This window comes from Taudactylus pleione, unplaced genomic scaffold (genome assembly GCF_031769625.1).
Source record: "Taudactylus pleione unplaced genomic scaffold, aTauple2 ptg000113l, whole genome shotgun sequence".
NCBI lineage: Eukaryota > Metazoa > Chordata > Amphibia > Anura > Myobatrachidae > Taudactylus > Taudactylus pleione.
Genome location: NW_028284515.1, coordinates 1,907,137 through 1,930,202, shown reverse-complemented (window position 1 = coordinate 1,930,202; position 23,066 = coordinate 1,907,137).

Below are 23,066 nucleotides of genomic sequence, written 5' to 3'. Positions count from 1 at the left end.
CACTGGGCTTATTACACAGAATAAATGATTGTGTTAGCTGATTCCCAGGTTTTTGTTCTTTTCATTAATCTGTTTTCAAAATGGTTGATAAGATATTTTTAAATTGTTATAGTGCAATAAGTACATTTTTCTAAGAATTAATCTTATTATAAGAACACATCTCACTTTCACTTTGTGGGTTGCATATAATCTTGATTCAAAGATTACCTTGTAGGGAACAGATAATTAAAGGTCTTAACGAATCACACCCAGCTGTACCGCGCTTTTGGACAGAGAGCCCCCTTAGGAATCCAAAATCTCCTATTCCTCTTTATTTGCTCAAATCTCTCTCTAGCTCCTGAATTCCACATAATTATACCCCACCTCTGTTTTATTGTGAGTTTTATCCATTTATCGTGTTTCTTTTCATGGTAATATGTGTCTGACGTTTGTGAAGTATAAATAAGTGTTAATATATCAAAAGGGTTTCACAATGGTAAATTCTTAAAATCAGTGGTCACGGTGGTGTTGAAAAATGTAATTCCTTATCGCTCCATATATCGCAGCAATAAGCAATCACATTTGGGGAAATTTAACAAAAGCCCTTTGCCAGGACAGTAGCTCCTATAAGAACCTGCCTTACCAAAAAAGAGTAAATGGTAAAATGATAGCTTACACCATCACTTTACTGCCAGGTTCGGACACGGTTTGCCAAATGTGCATGTGTGGCTGTTGGGTCATGCAAGCGTAAGTCTAAGCTGCTGGGAAGGTCAACCTCGGTTTGTCCAATGGTAACGCCACCTATATATTCATGGGAAATGGAAACAAAATGAATAGAATTGCAATCTAGTCACACATGCTCATAAACCGGCCACAGTAATAACAGTGCTATAATTCGCGGGGACAGCTGCTTTTCGGAATTGTTACACTGATAAGCATCCCCCATGGCGAGTTGTATATTTAATCATCGGGGGTCTATCTGTGTGGAGTTTGTATGTTCTTCCTGTGTTTCAGCGGGTTTCCTTACTGGTAGGTTAATTGGATTTTGACAATAAAATTAACCCTAGTGTGTGTACAAGTGATATGGAATATAGATTGCAAGCTCCACAGGGGCAGGGGCTGAAGTATTCTCTATAATGTGCTGCGGAATATGTGGACATGGCATAAATAATTGATATATAAATGTTGTGGTCAAGCAGAGAAATATATGTTTATGTGATCCATGGGGACGGAAGAGCGCCGTAGTATGCAAAGAGAAGGAACTTCAAATCCAGATCTTATTTTGTACTACACCAAAAATGTGTATGTGGGTATTAAGAGTTTTGTGTGACCTGATTTGTGTCTGCTTACGCCTGGAAAGGTAAAATAGGCAGGTTGTGCAAGCATAGGCCAACCACAGATAGGACATGTTATTGTAACTACAATATAATTATCAGTGACGTGCGGTGAGGTCAATGGCAGGGGAGGCACACATGGAGATGGGTCTGAGGGCTGGGAGTCTGTCTCACCCCCTACTCACTGTAACTCTCCCGACTACACTAAGCTGCAGTGTCCATTGATTCTCTGGAATGGGTATGTAATGCCTCCTGTCAGAATACTGACAGCAGCATCCCAATGGTTGGTATCCTGACTTGGCCCGGGTAAGTATACCCTCCCCCCTTCTCCCCCTAACCCTTCCTTATTGTAGCCTAACCCTAACCCTCCCCACCCCGCACCCTAACCCTCCCCGTTAGTGCCTAAACCTAAGTCTCCCCCCTTCGTACCTAAACTTAACCCTGCTATTGCTATAGACATCCTGGACTTACCTCATTCGGCTTGGCGTCACTCGGCGTTCCGGCATCGGGATTAAATAGGCGTCAGTATTTTGACACCTATCTTAAGTCCCTTGTCGGGATTCCCCTACAGAAGAGAGGCTGAGCTGTTGCTGCCTCATCTCTCGTCTCCCTGCAGTCCCAGGGAGCTCCACAAAGCTGGTGAGTGTTAGCTATAAAAATGATTACAATAAACACAGATGTTTATAAGTTATAAATAACTTCTTTGTATTATTATAACATTTTTTATATCAAATGTCAGGAGTATGACAGGGGAGGCTCTGCCTACCCTGCCCACCCTGACTGTATGTCCCTGATAATTATTGGTGAAAACAGCTACAGAAACACCCACAGAGCACAGATCTGTGCTGATGATAACACAAGGACTCTTTAGAACACCTCTGGCTGGTGGAGGTGTTGGGGTAATAATTTCTAAGTAACACATATTATTACATATGTTGCACAACTGGTTCCAGCAAGTCCTGGCAATCGTTTTTGTGTGTCCAACTCTAGAGGACCCAGAAATGAACTTCAAATGATGAATATGATGAAACAGTCAGTGTCGGACCACCCTACCAGTATAGGGGTGATATCTCTGCTGGGGATCATGGCTCCTCCTCCACTCTGTATTGGGTCTAGCCTCACCCTCCCTGAGGTTGTTTAAGGGGAAGAGGTCATTGATGTAGGTAAGTATGTTACAGACAGAAATTATTTAGAGTATACCAGTGCAATCTATAGAGATACTGTCATATTACAGGCGGATATGGAATGGGAATTCAATATAGATTTTAAACCTATTATTAGGTGAACACCAGGGTGGTAACAGCCAAGTGAGGGACAGCCAAGAGACAATGGAAGCAGACAAAGAGGAAAAATGAGACACAAGTGGGAGCAAAGAGGAAGACAGACAAGTGGAGCAGATACATCAGGTAAATAAGTACTGTAGTAATAGAATAATGGGGCAGCAAAAAGATAAAACTATAGGGTACTATAATAGGTAAACACCAATGGAGGAGACAGTTGTGCTGTATGTTGGATTATGTGTAATTGATGTTATTAGCAGTGGGAGATATCGGGTGGCTTCTGTTCATGTTTTCATCAGGTCCCAGAGGCCTTTAAAGAAGACACAGGGGCTGATTTTGAGTCGGATGTCTGCAATCAACCCTTCCCTGGTGTACATCCGTGCGTCTGACTGTGCGAGGGCTGGGACACCCACTTTGTGCGTCTTTAGATGCACCCATGGGACGCTGCACCTCCCCCATGTCAGGTGTAGAATCTCTGCCGGAGTATGGCCTGCACTGCAAGCGATAAGCCAACCAGTCATGTGACATGCCCGTGACCCTCCCATAACACACCCATCAGACGGACCATCTTTGTGCATCTGAATAGCCGCCTCTCAGTCACTGCACAGGAATGCTCAATACATTTCTGAGGCCGAACATCTAAATCAGTCCTGTGACCCCAATGTGCACACACTGTGGGACGCAGGCTCTATGCAAATTATTAGCTACTTAAATGGGTGTGCAGCTGAAAAACATCGACCATTTAGACAAATTTCAGCATTGCGTCAGAATCAGCCTCATTGTCTAGTTTTAGTTTATGTGCGATGTTCTCCCTGCTTAGCTGGAAGCTCCTCCTCTATGTCAGTGGCACATTATGTAAAGGAGGAGCATTGGCATACTAGTACTAAAGGCGGAACATGGTGAATTGAGAGAAGGAATAAAAATGGAGTAAAAAAAATGAATAATTAAATCATCATGAACATTTAACTAGACAGCAGCCATCAAACATCTGTGCGATTAGTATATACAGGGGTTAAAGTGGACCGGAACAGGGCGGAACTGCGTTCCATCATTTCTATTTGGAGACGGAACCAGTTCCACCTCCTCCAGCCCACCTTACCCGGCCTGTCAGCCCGGCGCCACAGGGAGTTGCCAGGTGCCCCTGAGATTTTGTTACCACCGGGCGCCCTGCTCCTTCCCTACAGCAGCAGCCAGAGGCTGTAGTTCACTCCTGAGCCCTGGCTCCTGGCTCCCACAGTGTGCAATATGGGAGAGACGTCATGATGTCTCTCCCATAGTTCTGAGGAGCGGCAGACGGCAGCGTACACAGGAGTGGGGTTTGAGGTAAATATTGCTGTTTTCTTTTTTGTAAGGTAGGAGCACTACTACTGGGGGCATTACTACAGGGGGCATTACTTCTGGAAGCACTACTACAGGGGGCATTACTACTGGGGGCACTACTACTGGGGTCACTAGGGTGCATTACTACTGGGTTACTACTACTTGCCTGGAGGCATTACTACAGGGGGTATTACTACTGGGGGCATTAGGGGGACATTACTAAAGGGGACACTACTAATTGGGGCAAAATTAATTGGGGCATTACCACTGGGGGCACTACTAATGGGACACTGCATAAGGGGCACCACTCCTGGGGGCATTGCATAAGTGGCACTATTGCTGTGGGCATTGTATAAGGGGCACTACTACTGTGGGCATAATGTGTATATGGGGCACTACTACTGTGGGCATTGTGTATAAGTGGCACTAATGTGGCCATTGTGTAAAAGGTGATCAACAAAGATAATAGAATACTGGAGCGTTACGTCCTATAGTGCTTTTGGATCGTGATTTAAGAATAGATGCTGAATAATGTATAGTATAAATATTTTACTAAAATTCAAAAAATAAAATTACATATATGTTCACAGTAAATTGAAAAAGAAAAAGGGACATATAAATATGTACTCAGTACAATATCCAGAAACTTATGTTGTTCTGAGTGTCTGAGTGTTGAATGGTCTGTATCAGCCAGATGATAAGTTTAAATCAATTGTGGACTTGTTGATGTGTTCTCTTGTAAAGAGAATGTATTGGTTGGTAGCGGTATAGCTATGGATAGTTTCCGTCACAGTCATGACTTATCCTTTTGACGTACAGTGCCTTGCAAAAGTATTCACCCCCTTTGCATTTTTCATGTTTTGTTGTCTCACAACCTGGAATTAAAATGGATTGTTTGAAGATGTGCATCATTTCATTCACAGAACATGCCTACAACTGTGAAGTTGTGTTTTTTTTTTATATTGTGAATCAAACAACATTTAGGACAACATAACAGAAAACTTCAGCGTGCATAACTATTCACCCCCCTAAAATCAGTATTTTGTCGAGCCACCTTTTGCAGCAATTTCAGCTGCAAGTCACTTTGGATAAGTCTCTATGAGCTTGCCACATCTTGCCCCTGGGATTTTTGCCCATTCCTCAAGGCAAAACTGCTCCAGCTCCTTCATGTTGGATGGTTTCCGCTTGTGAACAGCAATCTTCAAGTCTGACCACAGATTCTCAATTGGATTGAGATCTGGGTTTTGACTAGGCCATTCCAACACATTTAAATGTTTCCCCTTAAACCACTCGAGTGTTGCTTTAGCAGTATGCCTCGGGTCATTGTCCTGCTGGAAGGTGAACCTCCATCCCAGTCTCAAATCACAGGCAGACTGAAACAGGTTTTGCTCAAGAATATTCCTGTATTTAGCACCATCCATCTTTCCCTCAACTCGAATCAGTTTCCCAGTCCCTGCTGCTGAAAAACATCCCCACAGCATGATGCTGCCACCACCATGTTTCACTGTGGGGATTGTGTTTTTGGGGTGATGGGATGTGTTGGGTTTGCGCCAGACATAGCGTTTTCTTTGGTGGCCGAAAAGTTAAATTTTAGTCTCATCTGACCAGAGCACCTTCCTCCATACATTTGGGGAGTCTCCTACATGCCTTCTGGCAAACTCAAATCTTGTCTTCTTATTTTTATCACTTAGTAATGGCTTTTTCAGAGGCCACTCTTCCATAAAGCCCAGCTCTATGGAGTGTACGGCTTATTGTGGTCACATGCACAGATACACCAGTCTGTGCTGTGGAACTCTGCAGCTACTTCAGGGTTACCTTTGGTCTCTGTGCTGCCTCTCTGATTAATGCCCTCCTTGCCCGGTCTGTGAGTTTTGGTGGGCGGCCCTCTCTTGGCAGGTTTGTAGTGGTACCATGTTCTTTCCATTTGATGATGATGGATTTGATGGTGCTCCGGGGGATCATCAAAGATTTGGATATTTTTTTATAACCCAACCCAGAATTGTACTTCTCAACAACTTTGTCCCTGACTTGTTTGGAGAGCTCCTTGGTTTTCATGGTGTGATGCCTCTTGCTTAGTGGTGTTGCAGCTTCTGGGGCCTTTCAGAAAAGGTGTGTTTATACTGACAGATCATGTGATACTTAGATTTCACACAGGTGGACTTCATTCACTAATTATGTGACTTCTGAAGGTTGCACCAGAACTTTTGAGGGGCTTCATAGCAAAGGGGGTGATTACATATGCACATACCAATTTTCCGAATTTTATTTATAAAGATTATTTTTTATTTATATTTTTCTCATTTCACTTCACCAAATTACACTATTTTGTGCAGATCCATCACATAACATTCAGATAAAAAAAAAATCAAAAATTACAGGTTGTAATGTAACAAAAAAGGTAAAAAGCCAAGGGGAGTGAATACTTTTGCAAGGCACTGTAAATAAACAATTATGAGAATCCCAGTCAGATGTATGTATATTTCAGATAAGCGGCGTCCCGCTGGTCTGACTCTGTGTTGGACCAAATGAAAGAGTCTATGAAGACTAGATGCCCCGGGGTGTGCTTCCCGGGGTAGGAGTACGGCTCTATGCTGGGTAATGCGGGAAAAGGAAGAGTCCTGGACGTGAAACTAACCTTCCTCTCTGTGCAGTTTACCAGCGCATGGGCTGGGTGTCCCAGACCAGCGCCAGTGATCCTGCCGGAGGATTGGTAATCAGCCACCTGGGGAAGGGATGTGACGGTGTGAACTCTCCCGAGCTGTCTCTTGATTAGCAAGACTGCAAAACCATCAGTACAAGCGAGTACCATCGCCGCTTCACGCACATTTTCACAAGCCCTGACCTTACTCAGACATTGCTAACTTCATTGCATGCTATGAGACCTTAGGCTGCGTAGGGCATTGCAGTGGCTAATTTATACATGCCCCTGCAACGGCGTTCAAACGCACTGGCATGCCAGCGTTTCGCAGACCACCTTCCCTTCACCACCCACAAACGGCACTTCCTGTCAATCATTCTGCGATGGATCTGCGTAGTCACTGCAATCGCAGTAGCTGGCTCGCGCATGCGCACTGCGATACATGCGCAGAATGCAACAATCGGCCAATTGCGTGCGTAATCGCAGTTACTAACGGTAATGAATCAGGCCCTATGTGTGGTGTAATGTGAATAAGATTGTGCCACTGTGTGGCGTAATTTAAATTGGGGATACTATTGTGTGATCACGCCCCTTTCTTTCGAGGCCATGTCCCCTTTACAGCATGCACTGTCCCTTTATGAAGATAGCGCCGAGGATGGGGGGGGGTGAGTTCCACCACGTCTCTAGGACTACTTTAAGCACTGAGTATATATAACAGTCCTGCTAATGGAGCCTGTTAGTTGTAATGGGCAGAATTTGAATGGGAAACTGATTTTCTTTTTATTTCCTGAGGATTCTAAGGGGTAGATTAAATTAGCTGCGGGATTTACAGTACTGTATATGTTCTTCTCTCACATTTTTATCTGCAGGTTGTGTGTACATATCTATGATGAGTGTATATGTCCTACACACAGTGCATGCAACACCTTACAAAATAACAAAAATTGGAAAAAAACATATATAGGATTGCTGTTTCTGACCCAAAGCCACCATTTTAAATAGAGATGGAGAAAGAAAAGGGACCATGGTATAAACGACAGCCTGTTGCAATGTCCGGTAATTGCCCTTACAGCAACTAACAGTACACAGTGTAAGTCCAGTCAGTACTTGCTACATGAAAGGGCCGAAGTGCATTATAAACAAAATATTTCAGCAACAGGAATAGAAGCGAGTCCCTCAGCTGACCTGCAGTTCCGCTGTACACGTTGTCTATGTTCAACGCTCCATAGGGCAAGGTCAGTGCAGGCACGTCGCTGGCCCCACTAACACCAAGGCCACTCAGTGACTCACAAAACAAACACCGGCGGGTGTCAGAGCTACAAAAGGATTCTAGAGAAATGTGACAAATAAGAGACCTTACCTTTATTAAGAGGAAAATATGTTCATTTTGACTTTTTGCAGGTCTAATTTTATTTTATTTTCTACAGACATTGAAGAAAACGTATGGGCATAACTTGTTTCTCAGTATTTTTTAATAAAAAAATCCAGTGTTAGTAGTGGGGAGTCGATAATGGGTACACACACCCTACACCCATTACATTTACATACTTTTCAGCTGGAAACATATGTAGTGCAGAAATCACTGGGAAATGGCAGTTTCCCTGGAGCTCTATGCATGTGCAAGTAGATGATAACATGCCTCTGGGTGGTAGGTAAAGCAGTACAAACACATGGGCCACACAGTTACATATTTAGGACAAACTGCGCCATAACTAGGGGTGTACAACCGCAGCCACTGCCTAGCATGCCAGGCTGATAGGATGGCACAATCTCTTCCCAGTGGCACCTGCCTCCGACTTGTGGGGTGCCTGGAAAGAAAATCTAGGGGTAGATGTACACAGCCTTGGAGAGAGATAAAGTGAAGAGAGATAAAGTGCCAACCAATCAGCTCCTGTCATTTTTCAAACACAGCCTGTAAACTGACAGTTAAGAGCAGATTGGTTGGTGCTTTGTCTCTCCCCTAGGCTTAGTACGGAATCGGTATAATATCTCGGCGGCTGCATGACCGGGAGTTCGAATCCCAGCAGTGGCAGCCCGACAAAACAGCAGAGGCCGGCAGCGGTAGCCCGACAGCGCTGGAAATCCCGATCGTCCTAAGGTAAGTATCTACTAACCTAACCTAACCAACCTAACCCTAACCTCCCCTCCTGTGCCTAACCCTAATCCCCCCCCTATGTGCCTAAACCCCCCTCCCCGCTGCTTAAACCTAAGTCCCCCCGGGGGGGGGTGCCTAACCCTAACCTCCCACTGGGGGTGCCTAACCCTAACCCTCCCCCTAGCCTAACCCTAACCCTCCCGGAGGGGCCCCTAACACTAAGTCCCCCCCCCCCGGGAGCCCTAAACCTATCCCTCCCCCCTATCCCTCCCCCCCCCGCGGCTGTCCACTGGCTGCGCCCGGCATCCCTACGATCGGGATGCTGGGCGCCGGTCTCCCGGCGTCTGAAAAATGACAGGCATCTAGATTTAGACGCCTGTCATTTAACCCTCGCCAGGATAATGCAGTCGGGAAGCCGGCTGTCGGGATTATGTCAGCCGGCTTCCCGATTGCATCCCCTTAGTACATCTGACCCTTAGTGCCTGAAGAGGCATCCCGCTTGCCCTTAGGACACACCCAGCACCTAGCTTCCTGCTCCTGGCCTCCTCTTCTGTGATGTCATGACATCACATGTGCTGGTGGCAGGCCCAAGCAGTGGGATGTGTCCTGCTGGAGCACTGAAGAGAAAGACAGCATCCAATCTTAGAAATGGGAATACACTTGATTTACTGAAGAGGATGGTTATTGTTTTCAGTGGTTGTTCAATGCCTTTTATCACCCGTGCTTTGTTGCTGGGAGAACATTATTAAATGCCCTGTAAAGATGGAATCTTTATTAATAAATGTATATGATCTTTAGAAATATTCCAACTTCCCTCACCTTTGTACAGGGTGTTCTAAACACTTAGGACTCTTATATAATCATGTTGCATTTGCATTAAAAATGCAACCATAACCCACATGTGAAATCACATATTATAAACACTCTTTGTTTGATATATGCTGGATACATATGGAAATGTGGTTAGGAGCTTCTCCCATTCATTTCAATTGTGTTTTCAGCATGTGTGGAGGTAGGCACTTCTTTGAAATTAATGGGCCATTGAAACAAATGGGAAAAGCTTTGTATATTAGATAGTACCGGGGCTGTAGTACGGTGATAATGGGAACCTCAACATATGATCTCATGATGAGGGGGCGGGGCTGCCGAGATCAGGGAGAAGCTGAGCACCTGAAGCGCCCTAAGAATATGCTGGGTGGTGGTTCAAGCTGCAGGATGGCATTCCAGGCTCCCAGCAAGCCAAGTACAGGTGCCATTGGGGCAGCGATGGCGCCGCCTCTTATGCCTTGCACCGATGTTCTCACACCCCTTGTTATGGCCTTGAGACAACCGGCACTGATATTAATTGTTAGCAGAGGAACCTGAAGTGTGTGGTCACCCCATCCTAGTGGGAACCAGACTTAAGCTGGCCACACATCTAAAGATTATCTGTCCAACCAGCCAACTAGTTGATTGGTTGGAATGAAAATCTGGTAAGGAATACAATCAGCAATTTGCTCCCAAACGCTGGAAAATGGACCAAAACTGTTGTTTGAACAAATAGTTTAAATCAAACATTTAACAAACTTGTCTGAACGACCATTTTAATCTGTTTTCTGGCATTTAGGAGCAAATTGCTGATCATCATTTACTCCCATACCTTACCAGATTTTCATTCCAACCAATCAACAAGTTGGCTGGTTGGATGCAAATTGGTCTAGTGTGTGGCCAGCTTAAGGCGGTCAGTTTCAGAGCCTTTATAAGTGAGGAGAGGCATAAAAAAATACTCTCATCCAAAAGAGTGACCCACATTGAAAATGAGGTGGGCACAAGTATAATGAGTAATGTTGGGACACCTGGAGTGGAAAGTTTGCCACCTCAGTTGTCCCAGTATAATAGTGAGGGGTCTACAAGTCCCTGTTTTGTTATACAAAAATAATAAAAAGTAAATAAATAAAAGAGACACAATTGCTAAATAACATTTTATTTTAATAAATTAAAAATGGAATGTATTACTGGCGCATACTTCTAGAGAAATAAGCAAGGTAGAGGGAAATAACAATGGGGAAAAAAAGGTAATAAGGGAAAGTAATAAGGAGAAATAGAAAGAAAGTAATCCACCTGGTGTAGTACAATATATTTAATATATATATAGATTTTTTAAAAAAAAGGCGTGATATGCCTTTACATAAGATCTGGTATTAAAATATACACTTAATAATCTGGATACGGAGGACTATATCCAACAATTTAAACATACAACAAACGTATAGCCTGCGGAGAGGCAACATATAATTGAGCCAAAGCTCGCTGCAAGTTGGCCAAAAAACTCAATAAGCTAAATGTATATTGCACTTAAGCAGTCCATACAGTCTAGTCCAGAGATCTGTTCCTCTTGTCACATTTACTGTATTAGGATCCATAGTTGTAACCAAGTATTGTCTCCCAGTTTGAAATGCCACAGTTATTTTACAATAGCTGTGTGTGGCCCAAAATGGATGTGGGTAGGATGCCAGCTGTGCAGTATATTACTGCTGGGTAGGATGGTTACATACGTGACCCAAAGGTGGTAATTATTTTCACTCTGTATATGGCACTCACCCTTTCTGGTGTAGTCGTATCGCCAATGTCCCGTTTTCCCAGCCTTTACTGGTCCGGTTTATAGTTGTAGCGGGGAGTCGGAATAGCCGCTGTTTTCCTCGCTGGTCGAAGTTGTCACGGACTCCCCTGTTGTTTGGAACGCAGTTTGGAGCGCACGTCCGCACTTCTGGTTACTGGGTGTACGTCCTTCCAGTGTCTCGGGGTAACAGAGATAACTGAGTAGGTGGTTCCTCCAACTAGTTTCTCCCCTGTGGGGCTTCGTCAAAACCATTGGTCACTCATTTATTAATAAAAGCAAATATTATTTACTTATGATCATTTAATTCCCAAGGGAAATGTTCTTTATGTGTATTTAATATACATTGTAATCCGATGAATCTTGTTTGCATTCCCCACTGTGGGAGGGCCATAGGGAGGGTTGAGTGGGCGGTTCCATTGTCCTGTGCGCAGGGCCCTGTCACTGCTCCACGCAAGGCCGTATCTAGGGATGTGCGAGCGGTGCGGGGTAATGTGGGCGGCACAGTCGCAGCTCCATAGCCCTTGGTCCTGACTAGATTGGGCTGACAAACAATAAGAAACAATCAAATGTATAGAACTTAATCGACCATAACAGCGATCACCCAGCTTACAGAGTTTTCTATCATTGGAAATATTTTTTGTGCAAATTATTTTGTTTTTCTGTTTTGACAATCAGATAACAGAATTAATTATTCTATTCACTTTATCTCTATCCAAGGCTTAGTAAATAGACCCCACAATCCTGCAAATGTTATCATCTCTTCCAACTTTACAAGTTGGGGAATCGAGATGAGAAGGGGGAAGATGCTAACAAAATCTAGTTACTAGTGAGACATATAAACTCTCTCTAATAAAATGTTGCTAATGTAGCACACCAATTTTAGGCTTGTTACCAACTAGTGATTAAACTCATGTTCAGTGTCGGACTGGGGTATGGAGGGCCCACTGGGGGAATGCAGTGGTAAGGGCCCATGCTTTAGGGGTGTGATCAGCCTCCAGAGGGGTTGTGGTCAGCCACCACAGAGGCTTGGCCAACCATTAAGAAGTGCATGGTCTGGGCTATATATATAGTAAATAATGATAGTGCATGCATGATAATGTACCAGATTGATAACTACAATGCATTGTAGTGAATACACCATAAATCTGGGAGGTATAATGTAACATATGCACAGTCTAGAACAGACCCCTAGAGGAGAGAGTGGGCCCACCGGGGATTTCCCCTGTTCCCCTGTGGGCCAGTCCGACCCTGCTCATGTTCTTAATAATAACAACAACAGTTTTTCAACACTAGTAAAAGCTATTTCACAGGTGTCGGTATGAATCCAATTTGTCCTAGTGACCCCACAGCCACACCGACTGTGGTTCAGTAGATCGACAATAAAAAGGTCAACACCAAATGGTTGACAGTCAATAGGTTGACAGGGACAAAAGGTCGACATATATGTAGGTCTACAATCGATAAGCGTAACGCTCCCATTTTTATATATACAGTACATAGGTTATAATTCATGTCTAGCAGTTTTCCTTGGATGATCCAAGCCAGCAAAGGATCTAGAATAGAAATACAAACAAGAAAAAAACAAGAAAGGCGCTTATAGTGTAGTATTTTCAAAACTATTCCCGTCCTTGGCTAAAAAAAGAATTATGCGTGCTGGACCCAGACTTGTCTATTTGCTCATCAAGGTATCTTTTGTTCACGATTATTCTCTAGGTATTGTTATTTCTTGAAAATCTGGAACATACCCACATACCAAAAGGCACCAAAGACATCAAATAGGAATGATAAAGTAGTATTTTCAAAAATGTTAATACACACCACAAATAAACAATATTATGAGTACATTTAAAAGTGTGATCAGTTTCTAAACTTGATCAAATAAGCTTATCTTAAGACATGTGATCCAGGTAGAGTGGTATGTCACTGCTTCCAGTTCGTCTAAAAGACGGGAGCTCCTTGTCCAGCCAGCGTCTACTCTAAGCCGAAGACTGAGCGCCGCACAGATCAAGACGTCTCTCAGCTGCACCGCAAGTACACACATTACCAGGGGGGACCTTTTGTGCCTGTTGACCTATTGTCCCTGTCGACCTACTGACGGTCGATCATCTGTTGTTGACCTTTGTACTGTCAACCTTTCATCCGGAACCCAGCCATACCTGCTTGTACCTACAAGTAATAAGTACTGTAGCAGCGGCACAATGGTCATTGTGTCACTGGTGTTATCCCAACACAAGAGGATACCAACCCTTAGAAAGAAATGTAATAAGGAGAGAAAGCATTTGGAAAGCAATTTTATGACACTTTTGCCTTAGAAAATAAAATACCATCATTTTACATTCATCCCTTTGATGCCAAAGTATGTTTTGCATGACTTATGTAAGTTGGCAGCATCCAGCTTTCTGACATAGGGCCTGATTTAGATTGGGGCGCTAATGCCCCTGCAATTCTGCAGTTGTACGCAGCAGCTGTGCGAAAATATGCAAATGTCTCAGCCGCCGGGATTTGTATTGAAACGCCCACCGACGGCTTCATAAAGCCAAGCACCTGCCTACATAGACGCAGCATTGGCTGCAGATTAGCCTATAATCGGCTTTCTGAGTAATCCAATGTTTGCGCACAATTGCCGCAGGAACTGAAAAGCTGGAGCCATTTTTACCGCATACAGGATCGCAGTCACAGGCACCGAAAATTGTTGCGACTCGTCTACGTATGAGTCTCCCACCCTTCCCCCATTTGCTCCCTGTCTGTCAATCACTTTGCGAGAAAAATTCTCACTTCGAGCATCATCAGTAATGAAACGTGATACGTGCGCAGTGCGACTCCATCGCATGCGCAGATCACCAATACTCTGCGCAAACATCAGCAGTCGTCCATCTTTGGATCAGGCCAATCATCCATATTTTATACACATTTGGGCTGATTCTGAATCGAATGGATCTCTGTACAGGGACGTAATGCTGGGTTTTTGCATTCAGCTTGGCCAAATCTGTCTCTCTGTGAAATAAGGCGTTTTGGGACGTGAACTGGGCGGTGACAATACGATCGCACGTTATAGTTGTGCTTACGAGAAAGGGAAGCTTATTCCTGATGAATTTCTTGCATCTAGCATGGGGATGGTGCAAATGCAGATACCAATCATGACGGTTGCGGCTGCCGGCATAAGACCAATAGACGGCACAGGTTTCCCCTACTGGTTGGACAGATACTGGTATTAGCATAAGGCTGTAAGTCAGGCTAACGCAGCTGCCCGCAGCTACAGCCACTGTGCCTGCGTCTATTTTAGTCTCTAAGCAATAATACATTGTGTGGGTCTGGGATGAGCTGCTGTCTTATAGATAACATCAGACTGTAATGCCGTAGTCTAGAACACGTGCCCCATACAGAAGAAATACCTGAGATGTTTGAAGGATACTCAGTGCCAGAGACGAACATAATACATGGTCTTTAGAAAAGAGATGGTTTATTTTGGCACTGTCTAAAAAGCTGAAATATTTTAAACATTTGTTAAGTTCAAGCTTGCACATTTGAACTAACTGTACCTTTCCCAAATCCTGTCTCATGTTACCGTGCACACTCAATATGCACAATGCACAGACAATTCCTCTGTACATATTACTGCCTACACAATTTTGTGTAAATTGATAATCATAACAGCAAATTGCTATATACAAGTTTGCGGATCAATCAAGAAATACATAGACAATCCTAAAATACATTTTTATACAAAAGTTGAAGTGAGACGATCATTATATATATCACAGTGCAGGGGCGTAAGTTCATACCAGGAGCCCGGAGGTGAGATAATTATTGGTGCCCCCCCATTCACTGCCAACACCCCAGTCCCAGCAGCACTCACACACAATCCTCCTAAACCACATTCACTGACAACACCCCAGCAGAACCCACACACCTTCCAACCGTGCATTTACTACTAACACCCAAGCAGCACCCAGATACACAGTCTCTCCCCTACATTCACTGCCAACACCCCAGCAGAATCCACAGACTCTCCCCCCTGCATTCACTACTAACACCTTAGCAGCACCCAGACACACACTCTCCCCTGCATTCACTACTAACACATTAGCAGCACCCAGACACACTCTCTCCCCTCCTGCATTCACTGGTAACAGCCCAGCAGCAACCACGTGTCCCGTGTGTGTTAGGGAAAAGAACCAACAAAGAAGGGAAGGGCCATGCACTCCAGCATCTGCCCTGCCCCTTCTATGTACATTGGTGTGGAGTCCTTGCTGAAGATCTGTCCCTAGACTGGGACCAAACTTCAGGGAGAGGGAGGACCGTGGCATATGCCCCCTGGCCTCCCTGCTTATTCCCTGCTGTGGGGCACATAAACAGAACTTGAAGCAATAGAGGAGGTCAGTGTTCCCACTTCAGGGATGGTGCTCAGAGGCAACCACCTTCCATTGTCTACTGTATTTCCACCCCTGCCTCAGTAACTTTTTTCCTGTACATTCTAGTGATGTTAAACAAGCAGCAGGGACGCTTTTGGCAATGTTTATGATGCTTCTGGCCTTTTACAACACAATTATATATAATGAACTTTGACCTTATAAAAATATAACGCATATTTGATTTTTTTCCCATGGGACTCGATCATTGTATAGTTGGCAAGCAATTTTCTAAAAGGAGAGGAAGATACAGTAGAAGGCTTAGGAAAAGTCTTAAGGTGCCCATACACGGTGCGATTCTTTTACACGATTGGGTCGTTTTCGACCGATTGTCCTGGTTCTGGAAATACAGGGGAAAAAATGAGTAGGGACCCCTTGTAAAACTGGTCACGCAGTTTTTAGTGATGTTTTCTGGGTACAGAAAATTGGAACTTATAAGAGATGAGCCAGCACTGTAGTCGAGCAGAGCCAATAGAATTAAGAGCCAGAAAGGCAGTCCTACAGAGACCAAACAATGATGAACCAAGGATGGTAAGAATACCAAGCCAAAGGTAAAATACAGGTAAAAAGTTAACCAGTCAGAAGTGCAGGTTCAGAGAAGATGGCTAATGGTGCATACACATGGTAAGATTTTCCTTCAGATCTGTACAATAACGATTTTAAAAATCGTTCAATCGTTCATATCTGAAGGAAAATCTGACATATCTGACATGTTTGTCAGATGAACGATGAACAATGTGCGTTCCCGCTTGTCAAATAACGATAGCTGACATCTGATGTGTTTGCAGTCAGATTTGGACGATTCCATTTATTTTAATGCAGTCAGAAATCGTTCGTAGTTCAAATCGTTGGTAAAATCGTTCAATCGTTCATCTGACACATCTGACCGTGTGTATGCAACAAGGTGCGTAGACACGTAACGATTTTTGGAACGATTTAACTATAACGATGTTGTTATCGTTAAATCGTTTAAAAAATCGTTCATTTATTTTGGGGTGAACGATGAACGATAATCATTCAAGCGCGCTCCCGTTTGTAGTTCATCGTCCATTCTGACTGTCCAACATAACGATTTTCATTCAGAAAATCGTTCATGTTGTACAGAATGAACGATGAACGATATCTATTCACTGTATGCATGATTGCAAAATCGTTCATCATTCATGAAAATCGTTGACAAAATCGTTCATTAATTTAGTAACCAACGATTTTTCCAAACGATTTTTGTTCACTTTTTCAAGGGAAAATCTGAACGAAAATCGTTGGTTACTAAAATCGTTACGTGTGTATGCAGCTTCACACAAAACTCACTATACTGTCAATATGTGGGTCTCAGGAAGCTGCTTATATCAGCCTTAAACAAGCCTCAGGTACTGGCAACTAATTACTAGCAGCAGGTAATTAGGCCATTCCCTAAAACAGAGCTACGCAGATGGAAAGGAAAAAGTGTGCAGTTGTTATTAACGGAGACTGTGGCTCACTGTATAGAGGCTGCACCACTTCAACCCAGAGCTTGTGTGTTGAGTCCTGCCACACCAGATTCCTCCCAGGCAGTCAGGCGGCATAAGAAACTACATCTGTAACAGAAAATGCTAATTTAACAAAATATTGGGACTTCAACATGTGACACATGAATGCATAAACTGCAGCTTTGAAGGCATATCAGACAACTGGTAAAGGAGTTGGGGAACTTTTAGACCCGGGGGTAAAAATAATAGTCTGCGGACTGCAGGCATCAGCGAGTCCCGTGCAAGACTGCCCGATGTTTTAAAGTAGCAGTCATTTACAAGGCAAAATCAACCTGCATCTCCCCCCATTTTTCGGCTGTAGACCTACAGGTCTCAGCATGGTAGCACCTTGGATGTGCAACCCAGCCCCTCATTTTTTCCTGTGTGTATGTGTGTGTTTAAGGTACATTTGAAGATGAGACCCCTTCTCTTGGGTTACCACTGCTACCTGCCCCAGGTGACTTTAATTGGGAATGGGTATGAAATCCCAGCAGTCGGGATGCCTGGTGTCAATATACCGACATCAGCTTCCCAAAGCTCAGGATTCCTTGGGATTAATTGGGAATGGGTATGAAATCCCAGCAGTCGGGATGCCTGCTGTCAATATACCGATATCAGCATCCCAAAGCTAAGGATTCCGACAAGGGTCCGGTAAGTATAGTAACCCCTTCCCCCTTCTCCCCCTAACCCTCTGTTCCTGCATCCTAACACTAACCCCCCCTAACCCTCCCAAGTTCGTGCCTTACCCTAACCCCCGCCAGTGGTGCCTAACCCTAACCCACCCCCGGGGGTACCTAACCCTAACCTCCCCACTCCTAGGCTAAACCAAACACCCCCCCGCGGCTGAGACCTAACCAGCCTCGCTATACTTACGATCGGCATCCCAGCTGTCGAGATTCCAGCGTCGGCATCTCCACTACTGTTGGTATTCCATCGCCGGTCTTCTGGCCAGGTAGTGGCATTCCGGCGCCAGAATTTTGTCAGCCGGCTGTAGGTATAATAATTGCATCCCTTTAATTGGTATGGTTCCTTTACATTGCAGTACACACATTTAATGGGCTCTATTAAAGTCAAGTCCTAAATAAATTATTTAATGTGTCAGTATTAGGGATGTTAGGGACCCACCTTATGAGGTTCATCATCACATGGTAGGAGGGCAGACATCTTTGGCCAAACATGTACTAAGAAATCTTACGTAAAAACCAATGTTAATTGTTGGAGTTTATTATAAATATTTTGATCATAAGAATTCTTAGAGCTTATAGTGTGCACCTGCTTCTCCCCCTTTTTTCTGATATTACTAGCAGCATCCAGATGTTAGCATTGATTCTCTAATCTGCAGAGTGACAATCTGTTTGGTTGCTATAGGAAATATCATCTTTCTCTTGTGCACCAGTTTTCTTAAATGTCCCCCAGTGAGCAGAAAAAATTTCCACATTTCATCTTTCAGCAACCTCACATCCCTTTCTCTCAACACTATAACCAACAGATTTTGTTGACTTAATGAAACAGTCGTATAAATTAAATTTAAACTTAATTAAAGAAATAATGTAAAAATATATTAGCCTGATAAGGGATAATATATCCTGTTCTCTTTAGATGATATGGCTGTAAAAGGTCACCTCAGAGTATAAAGGCCACAGAACTCTTCAGACTTCAAATATAATTATAATCAATGATACAGGATACATTTCTCCCTATGTAAACATTCCAGGAACGTGTCAGAAGTGTAGAGAATTCTGTGAGGGAAGCGGAATCTCTATATGCTCATCATATACACATGAAGAAGTGACTTAGCAGCAGGACAGAAGACAAGGAATTTATCTCAGTACCATCAGTATTTACACTTTTTAGATTTTGAAATTTAATTTTGGAACGGAATCTTTTACTTACATATTTAACAGTATTACAAGAATCATTACCATATTAAGTTGATCGAGCAGCTGAATGCAGAAAAGTGTGTGATTGTGCTAAAAAAAGATTTCCAATTTTAAGATTTATATAAATATCGGAGACTGTAATAATGAAATTTTATAATAAAAATGTTTACAAAAATAGTTTATTGACAGTAACATAAAAATACATTACATAATATATTCATTTTGTATTACAATATAACATGCAAAGAATAGTGTTGTATCAGGCAGTACTAATAAATAAAATATTACATGTTGTTCCTATCCTATTGTGCTGAGAGTAAGTTATTTTTAGAAGCAATACTCAAATGGTGATGTCAAGAACCTGATTCTGAGTTACATGCAGGTTTGAATGTGGCCACACCTAGGGGCCTACTCATCATCACTAATGGGCCCGTTACACATTCAGAAATACTAGTTTCCACATGTTTTATTTAATGGCCCATTCATTATTAGGGCCACCTACTATTCAGCAAACTCCAAAAACTGAGAAAATGAATGCTATCTTCAGATGGTGCTGATTCCCGATGCCCCGCTCCTTCCTATGGGAAGGAGTACCAGTGTTGCAAAGACAGATCTTCGTTTCGGATCTCTCGGCTCAGCTGCATGGTCAGCGGCTCCTGTATTTCTCCTTGTATTTGTATCCAGCAATATTGGCTTCCCAGCTGCACCGTCAGCTCCCCAGCTGTTACCGGCTTCGCTGCCGCTACATCGGCTTCCCAGCCGCACCGTCAGCTCCCAAGCTGTTACCGGCTTTTGTTGCCGCTCCATCCGCTTTCCAGCTCCCAAACTACTACCAGCTCAAAGTCGCATCTCACCACTGGCTTACAAGCCATACTACTGGCTCTCAAAGCCGCATCTTACCACCAGCTCTCTAGCCACACTACCGGCTCAAAGCCGCATCTCACCAACGGCTTACAAGCCATACTACCGGCTCTCAAAGCCACATCTTACCACCAGCTCTCCAGCCACACTATCAGCTCAAAGTCGCATCTCACCACCAGTTTACAAGCCAAACAGCCAGCTCTCAGAGCCGCATCTCACCAACAACTCTCCAGCCACACTTCCGGCTCTCAAAGCCACATCTTACCACCAGCTTTCCAGCCACACTACCGGCTCAAAGCCGCTTCTCACCACCGGCTTACAGGCCATACTACCGGCTTTCAAGGCCACACATCCAGCTGAAAGCTGCATCACTGGCCTCCGGGCCACTGCATCAACTCTTCTAATTGCTTTTGACGCACCATCAGCATCTAAAGCCGCACCATCGGCTCTCATAGCCGCACCATCGGTGCCAAACTACTGACTTCTCTCTCAGTTTCCAGTATCATCCGTTTATTCTCTCTGTTCTGTAGGTAACCAGTGTAAATCCCTACTACTTCCAGTAATAAGTCCAGGCAGCCACTTAAGTACCGGTGAACATCTCCCAGTTCTAAGGGAACAACGGGTGGCTGTCAATGGTGGAAGACCTCGCTAGCCTGGGTTCTAAGGGTTTACATGGAACAGCCTGGGAATCTGTAACACACTGCTATTTCTGTAGAAATGTTAATAATTGTGGGGACAGTCGCTTTTCGGAGCAGCTGTCCACGCACCAAAGCAACATTGAATTACTCCGGCAATAATGTATCCACCGCCGCAACTTGGATACTTAATTATAGGGGGCCATCTTATGTGCAATAGTGAACATACGCATCTTTGCGTCTCTCCGGGCATTTCGGAGTCAGTGAAATTAGCGTTTTTGGGTGTCAACTTGGCATACGAATGGAACAGTCTCGCAGGCGTGATGGGGGGGTTTAGCAGGGGTTACACCATTGAGTCATACGCATGCCAAGTGGAGGCCTATTTCAGTCGTAGCTCTTGCTCCTAGCATGGGGTAAGTATAAGTGGAGATTATAATGATATCTTCTCTTACATACTGAAAGTGGAGCACTGCGATGCGTACGCATCAGGAGAAATACACAGTCACATTAGTATTCCATTTGCAATCCATTCGCATTAAGAATAGGGCCGCATTCGGACCAGTGTGCGGCTGAGAATCAGGCCCCAAGTGTGAAACTACATTGAAAAAAAAAAAATATGAGAGAAACCAAAACATGTTTCCAATATAAGGCTTATACCTGAATGGTTTTACGGTGATGTAAGGCTTGTTTATGATGCAGGTTTATTACTGCTTCAATGGTAAATTATATGGCAGTACTCATTATCCTTTTGTGTCCTATACTGAAAAGCAATTGTGCATCTCTAGAACCACAGTGGTGAGCAGTTTACAGGGACTATAATAGAGACTTCACTAAGGTCAAACACACAAAACACTACAACAAAGTACCATACAAGAATAATGCGCTTATTATAGAATTTTAGCTCAACTTGTGGACGTATATGCACCTTGCACCCCGGCTATGACCTGTTTCAGCGTCTCCCGTCAGGTAGGCGTTATAGATCATGCCGGGTTAAAACTACTAGGCACTTAAATAGCTTTTTTCCACAGACTGTTATTGTGCTGAACAATCAAGGATTAGCCTAGAGAATATTAGGTCCTGGCATCTGTGATGTATTGTATTATTAGTATGTGAGTGTTTCTTTGGTGTGTTATTATGGTTGCTGTTTTTTATATGTTATGGGAGGAGCAGCTGCCAAAATGCATTCCTTGTATTTTTATACTTGGCCAATAAAATCTGATTCTGATTTCCGATTCCAATTCAAGGGAGACCTCAATTCAGGGAGGTTCAAAGACCAATATAAAAAATGTCTGATATTATATTTTAGCTGTAAGTATAAGTTGTTTTTCTGGCTTCAGGCTGCAAATATTAAGTAGGAACTCACATGAAGGGTAATTGGCTTCAAGAATTGTTGATAAAATGCTAGTGGTCCATCTGGCAGTGAATGACTCAGTCCATGCTCTGTCCTTGCAGTATTGCATCTTATCTATATAGAGTGTCGGACTGGGGCATGAAGGGCCCAGCGGGGGAATGCAGTGATAGGAGCCCATACTTAGAGGTCTGGGCCCCTTTAAATATATATATATACATATATATATATATATATATATATATATATATATATATAGTAAATACTGCTGGTGAATGCATGATAATGTACCAAATTAATAGCAGCAATGTATTGTAGAAAATACATAATAGTTCTATGCAGTATAATTCAAGTGCACAGTCTGGAACCTGTTCCCTAAAGAATGTGGTGGGCCCTCAGGCAGTGGGGCCCACCGGGGGTTTCCCCTGTACCCCTGTGAGCCAGTCCGACCCTGTCTATATACCAACATGATAGTAGTTACATACAGTTCTGATGCATTTTTCTAATTTCACCTAATTACCTAAAGTAGACTGCAAACATTATTATAGTATGACTGATATTGTATCTTAAAGCTGATTGGCTGCTTTCTGGGCATTATTCTACAATGAATGCCAGGACATTGTGGTAGCTCCTCTCAATAGGCATTATTCTAATCATCCTGCTCAGTGCACACTACACAATACCAATTGTTGGATTCAAAGTGACTTGTATTGGACTTGGCTGTGACAAGAGTTAAGCAATAGGACAGGACTTCCAGAAGACCACCTGTAGGACCCTCTACCTCCAGACAGTGGATGCTGTCAGCCCTCGGCTGGTCTGTCATTACCATGCTGTCCCTCTTGTTGGGCCTAACATGGCAGTGACAGCAAAGCAAACTTTAAGAAATAAAATTGTTCAACTCCAACTGGGAGCATTTGCTGCCCACCCAGCATGAGATGTTCACTGTCATTTATAGCCTCTAATAGTAATAAACGCCGCAACTCCGGATTTGGCTTTACCTCGAGCCTTCATTTCCTGCAGCCAGGACATTGTGAGCCAATGATGTCATGCTCTGCGGGAATTATAACTTAAATTGAACATTATCTATTCTAATAGTATCAGACAAAAAATAATATTTTTTTTGTGTATTTATTATGTTAATATTTATTGAAAATCAGTATTTAATATGCTAAATAACTTA